Source organism: Pseudophryne corroboree, chromosome 9 (assembly GCF_028390025.1).
Source record: "Pseudophryne corroboree isolate aPseCor3 chromosome 9, aPseCor3.hap2, whole genome shotgun sequence".
NCBI lineage: Eukaryota > Metazoa > Chordata > Amphibia > Anura > Myobatrachidae > Pseudophryne > Pseudophryne corroboree.
In genome coordinates this window covers 448,506,839-448,513,651 of record NC_086452.1, presented here as the reverse complement: position 1 = coordinate 448,513,651, position 6,813 = coordinate 448,506,839, and the positions used below count along the sequence as shown (strand labels likewise).

Here is a 6,813-nt window from a genome sequence, read left to right as displayed (position 1 = left end):
AACAGGCCCCGCGGGTGTATCGGCCCACCGGGAATTTTCCCTGTAGACCCTATTGCCAATCCACCTCTGGGGGCTGCTATATACTACCTAAGATGTAGGGGTTTCCTGTTTATTAGCCACCTAAGATTAGGAGCCCTCATGTCCCTTCGTTTATTAGAGGTTTGCTGTACATTAGCCGCCCTGATTTATTAGGTATGCATTGTACAAATGCAAGCAAAAGCCCACATGCTGCATATTCCAATTTATAGTTACCACCAAACGGACTATGCTTTTTATACCAGCCACCATGTAGTTCATTATTATTTCTAGGCTTTAAAATTATTGGAATTTATTAAAGATGAAAGTACAAAATCCAAAGAAGTATGTTATAACCAAGTTAAGGAAACGGGGGTCATAGTGATCCAAGGTCCTCTGAGAGATGTGCATGTCTCTTTCTCTGCCGACACATATCATCGTTATTTATCACTGCATAATAAATCGCTTATTTGCTCAATTTATCAAGTTAATACTGCAGGGATGTTGAGCTATAACCAGCTGCTGCAACAGTACTGAGATGGAGTAGTAAGGGCTAATTTATCGCTACACAAAGTCAGCTTTTGCAGACGTATGCATGTGTCGGCTGACGTGCCAACTCGCGCATATTAGCGGTGGATCTGAAGGACTAGATTTGTGCTTTCAGTTCCACTAATGTGGAAAAATATATATTTTTAATTGTAATAATTAGCTGCAGTGGCTAGTGCCGGTTATATCTGCGCTTTATTACGCCGTCAGCCTATCATGTATAGGGGAAAGCTACGAAAAGCCCTATAACGTGTATTTTAGATTGTAAGCTAGCAAGAGCAGGGACTTCTTTCCTCATGTGCCCAAGAGCAGGGACTTCTTTCCTTATGTGCCTTTCCTTTTCTTTCTTACACTATCTTATGCTCCATACTCCGTTTGATGGCACCTAACCCCGGGTTTTCTATACCTGTCCTATATTGTCTTGAACTGTAAGTGTTGTTTTCTTGTTTGCTCATTTGATTGTGTACTGTGTAATGGGCGCTGCGGATCCCTTGTGGCGCCATATAAGTAAAGGATAATAATAATAATTTGTTTTGTCAGCCAAAGGGCCTTTCGCCCTTTGCTGAAACAGATCAAGCGGCCTGCAAAGTTCCAGTCTCATAACCAGGTGTGTTTTTCACTGACACTCATTCATTCTGCCAGGGCACACTACCAATATATCATGTGACATAAGTGACTGTTTTCTAACATAAGTGATGACATCACTGCACACCATCAGACAGCTGTACATGATAATTTGCATATACTTGCGTCTACATAAACACACACACACATACACACTTAATTTCTATTCACACCAATAAGCGGTTTCAAGCATCTGGAGCTGATTTTCCTGCAGCCGACTTTTCACTTCGGGATGTCAGGAATCAGGAGTTTTTCTTCGATTAGCATAAACAAACCCCAAAACTCTGGAATTTGTATCAATAGACTTTTTTTGACAGGATTTTGGCACCCACTGGCATCTGGAGAGGAAGAGGAGACAAGGAAAAGACGCTAACGACCGCTCAGACAAAGAGTAGGGGAATAAAAGTAAAATTAGCAACTCTTTCACTAACCACGTTTGGCGAGTGGTCTCAGTCTGTGTACACGTAATAAGGACAGCTATATGGAAGGTACTCCCACCTTACGGAATGTAATCCTCACCTATAAATTTGAAAACTTGCATCCAACAGTTAAAAATTACTATTGGGTGTATATGTTTAAATACATACTTACCATGCAGGTGCCATACACGGCAACACTGTTGCCCATGATGGCTGTAAGAGTACCATGGCGCACTCCTCTCTGAATTCACGGCGCGTTCATGGTGTGAGGGAAGTGCACCGTATACTCAGCGATTCGTGCAGAGAGAGTGCAGGGAGAGTTCATTAAAACCATTTGTGGATGTCAGATCCAGCAAAGAAGACTACAATGTCAGAATGCTTTCTCATTTTACTAAACTATAACAGATTTGATTTTAAATGTTATCAACATTCTCTGTACTTCACTCTTTACTTGTATATAAATACTACAACTAGAGATTCAGCGTCCGTTACATCACGCCCCTGGCTAGACCAACCAGAAGTCAATCAGATCATTAGAGTGTTGACAGCACTAGACCAGACAATAACCAATCCTATCTTTAAAATGTTTCCAGCGTACTACACCAGTGTGTAGCCAATCAGAACATTATAATGTTCCCCGCACTAGGCCAGACCCTAACCCAGGGATGGGAAACCTTCGGCCCTCCAGCTGTTGTTGAACTACACATCCCAGCATGCCCAGCAACAGTTTTAGCATGGCCAAATAGCAAAACTGTACTGTAGCAAGGCATGCTGGTATGTGTAGTTCAACAACAGCTGGAGGGCTGAAGGTTCCCCATCCCTGTCATAACCAATCAAATCACTGGAATATTCGCAACCTCTATCCAATTATATCATTAGACTGTTCCCAGCATTACACCATTCCCTAACCAATCATATCATCAGAATGTTCACAGCACTAGACCAACCTGTAACAAATCTCACCAATAGAATGCTCACAGCACTAGACCAGCCTGTAACAAATCTCACCAATAGAATGATCACAGCACTAGTCCAACCTGTAACAAATCTCACCAATAGAATGCTCACAGCACCAGACCAACCTGTAACACATCTCACCAATAGAATGCTCACAGCACCAGACCAACCTGTAACAAATCTCACCAATAGAATGATCACAGCACCAGACCAACCTGTAACAAATCTCACCAATAGAATGATCACAGCACTAGTCCAACCTGTAACAAATCTCACCAATAGAATGCTCACAGCACCAGACCAACCTGTAACACATCTCACCAATAGAATGCTCACAGCACCAGACCAAACTGTAACAAATCTCACCAATAGAATGCTCACAGCACTAGACCAACCTGTAACAAATCTCACCAATAGAATGCTCACAGCACCAGACCAACCTGTAACAAATCTCACCAATAGAATGATCACAGCACTAGACCAGCCTGTAACAAATCTCACCAATAGAATGATCACAGCACTAGACCAACCTGTAATACATCTCACCAATAGAATGCTCACAGCACTAGTCCAACCTGTAACAAATCTCACCAATAGAATGTTCACAGCACTAGACCAACCAGTAACAAATCTCACCAATAGAATGCTCACAGCACTAGACCAACCTGTAACAAATCTCACCAATAGAATGCTCACAGCACTAGACCAACCTGTAACTAACATATCTCACCAATAGAATGCTCACAGCACTAGTCCAACCTGTAACAAATCTCACCAATAGGATGCTCACAGCACTAGACCAACCTGTAACAAATCTCACCAATAGAATGCCCACAGCACCAGACCAACCTGTAACAAATCTCACCAATAGAATGCTCACAGCACCAGACCAACCTGTAACAAATCTCACCAATAGAATGCTAACAGCACCAGACCAACCTGTAACACATCTCACCAATAGAATGCTCACAGCACTAGACCAAACTGTAACAAATCTCACCAATAGAATGCTCACAGCACTAGACCAACCTGTAACACATCTCACCAATAGAATGCTCACAGCACCAGACCAACCTGTAACAAATCTCACCAACAGAATGCTCACAGCACCAGACCAATCTGTAACACATCTCACCAATAGAATGCTCACAGCACCAGACCAACCTGTAACACATCTCACAAATAGAATGCTCACAGCACTAGACCAACCTGTAACAAATCTCACCAATAAAATGCTCACAGCACTAGACCAACCTGTAACACATCTCACCAATAATGTTCACAGCACTAGACCAACCTGCAACAAATCTCACCAATAGAATGCTCACAGCACTAGACCAACCTGTAACAAATCTCACCAATAGAATGCTCACAGCACTAGTCCAACCTGTAACAAATCTCACCAATAGAATGTTCACAGCACTAGACCAACCAGTAACAAATCTCACCAATAGAATGCTCACAGCACTAGACCAACCTGTAATAAATCTCACCAATAGAATGCTCACAGCACTAGACCAACCTGTAACACATCTCAACAATAGAATGCTCACAGCACTAGACCAACCTGTAACACATCTCACCAATAGAATGATCACAGCACTAGACAAACCTGTAACACATCTCACCAATAGAATGCTCACAGCACTAGACCAACCTGTAACACATCTCACCAATAGAATGTTCACAGCACTAGACCAATCTGTAACAAATCTCACCAATAGAATGCTCACAGCACTAGACCAACCTGTAACAAATCTCACCAATAAAATGCTCACAGCACTAGACCAACCTGTAACACATCTCACCAATAGAATGCTCAAAGCACTAGACCAACCTGTAACAAATCTCACCAATAGAATGTTCACAACACTAGACCAACCTGTAACACATCTCACCAATAGAATGCTCACAGCACTAGACCAACCTGTAACAAATCTCACCAATAGAATGTTCACAGTACTAGACCAACCTGTAACAAATCTCACCAATAGAATGCTCACAGCACTAGACCAAGCTGTAACAAATCTCACCAATAGAATGATCACAGCACTAGACCAAGCTGTAACAAATCTCACCAATAGAATGCTCACAGCACTAGAACAACCTGTAATAAATCTCACCAATAAAATGCTCACAGCACTAGACCAACCTGTAACTAACACATCTCACCAATAGAATGCTCACAGCACTAGTCCAACCTGTAAAAAATCTCACCAATAGAATGCTCACAACACTAGACCAACCTGTAACAAATCTCACCAATAGAAAGCTTCCTGCCCAAACTGTAACAAATGCAAACATGAAAAGTTCTAGACCAAACTACAGCCAATCAAATCATCAAACTGTTCACAAATCTAGACTGAACTGGGGCCAATCAGACTATTAGAATGCTCACAGGACTAGAAAATTCCGAATTGTATCAATACACATAATCTGGATATCCCTCATAGGGTTAAGGAATATTATAGAAAGGACAACTGTCATACTGTAATCATAACACTGAATGGGCTGATGTTACATGGCACCTGTGTTGTGCCTCACTAATGGACAGCACTTGCCTTGCCAAGGGCAGTGTCAATGAGCTATTTTGGAATAATGGACAGGAATCCATTACACTACTCAGAGCTGCTGTGGCCCAAACTCAACTTCTGCTTGGAGTTCAGAGAGAATTTGCACTTTTAACAGAAATGTATTAATTGAGCATATAGTTATACAGGATTCCAAGGATTAATCCAGATACCTTAAAATAATGTGCTGTCCCCTTTAACGCTATTTTCTGCTCCTTTTTGGTGCAAATGTCAAGGCTATATGAATTTTGATTTTTTTTTTAACCAATCTGTTTGTGAGCTGGAGAGTTTGGCTGACATCAGGGCCGGTACTGGCCCTTGTGGCGCCCCGGGCGGGAAATAGGGGCGTTGCTTCATACAGGGGCATGGTCAGTTACGCCCCCTGTAGAATTGTGCCCCCAGTAGCGCCGCTTAAAAAAAAATAAAAATAAAAATACTTACTATCCCCGCTCCTGAGTCCCGACCGCTGCAGACCTATGCCGCCGGCGCCGCTCCTCTCCTCGGATCTATGGGAGAGACATCATGACGTCTCTCCCATAGCACAGCACAGACACTAGAGGTCAATCATGACCCCTAGCGTCTGTGCCAGTCCCACAATGCTGTGCGGTGCGCGATGACGTCATTGCGCACTGCACAGCAAAAGGTCCTCTCCACGAAGGGAAACTAGACGGGTAGCGTCTAGTTCCCTTCACAGTGGGGGACACAGCGGCAGCGTGGGGCACAGTAGCGGATCTTGCCATGGTGTGGCTCCCTCCGGATGGCGCCGCCGCCCTCCGGAAGGCGGCGCCCCGGGCAAAAGCCCTGCTTGCTCGTGGCAAGATCCGCTACTGGCTGACATGTATAGAGTAAGTGTTAGGTCTAGAGCAGGAATCACAAGGCGTGCAGTCAAATAACTAGTCTCTATTAACATCACAATTAGACCAAAACAGATGAATCCTGGAATGTATAAAATGCAGAACACTTTAGCAGGAATTCAAATGCAGAGCATCAGCAAAATATTATATGCAGAACATCATGTGCAGAACATCTTGTGCAGAAAGACTTGTGCAAAGCATCAGGTTCAATGAGGAATAAATGAATGTCCCAAATCTCAGTTCAGGAATACACTAGTAAACAGGCAGACGTGGTACTGGCAGAAAGCTATGGACTAAGCTATATAACATAGGGGATCATTCAGATCTGATCGTTGCTGTGCGTTTGTGCACCGCGGGCGATCAGGTACTAAATGCGCATGCACCGCAATGTGCATGCACGTCGGACAACAACAAAGGGCATGGTGCGAAAAATCCGTTCGCACGGGCGTTTGCAAGGTGATAGAAAGGGTGAAGCCGTTTGTGGGTGGTAGCTGACCGTTTACTGGGAGTGTTCGGGAAAACGCAGGCGTGCCCAAGTGTTTTCAGGGCGGGTGTGTGACGTCAGCTCCGGCCCGGATCAGCCTGTTCTCATCGCACTGGAGGAGTAAGTCCTGGGCTGCGCAGAGACTGCACAAAGTGGATTTTAGCAGCTCAGCGTACACATAGGATTGCACACTTGCACGGCAAAAATACACTCCCCCTGTAGGTGGCGACTATCTGATCACAGGACAGCAAAAATCGCAGCCCAGCGACCAGACCTGAATTACCCCCATAGTCCATAATAATAAGGACCTAGATCTCCTTAGTATAGAGACGCCAACAAAAGGT

The 6,813-nt window shown here is 43.8% G+C and overlaps 1 long non-coding RNA gene across 1 annotated transcript in view; it reads right to left on the bottom strand.

The window, feature by feature from the left end:
* Positions 1–311: 311 nt before the first annotated feature.
* The window catches only part of LOC134957126 (uncharacterized), a 96,575-nt gene continuing 90,073 nt past the window's right edge, over positions 312–6,813 (bottom strand). The window contains exon 3 of the long non-coding RNA XR_010186480.1: positions 312–1,523. This is a non-coding gene — a long non-coding RNA (uncharacterized LOC134957126). The remainder of the gene's footprint in view (positions 1,524–6,813) is intronic.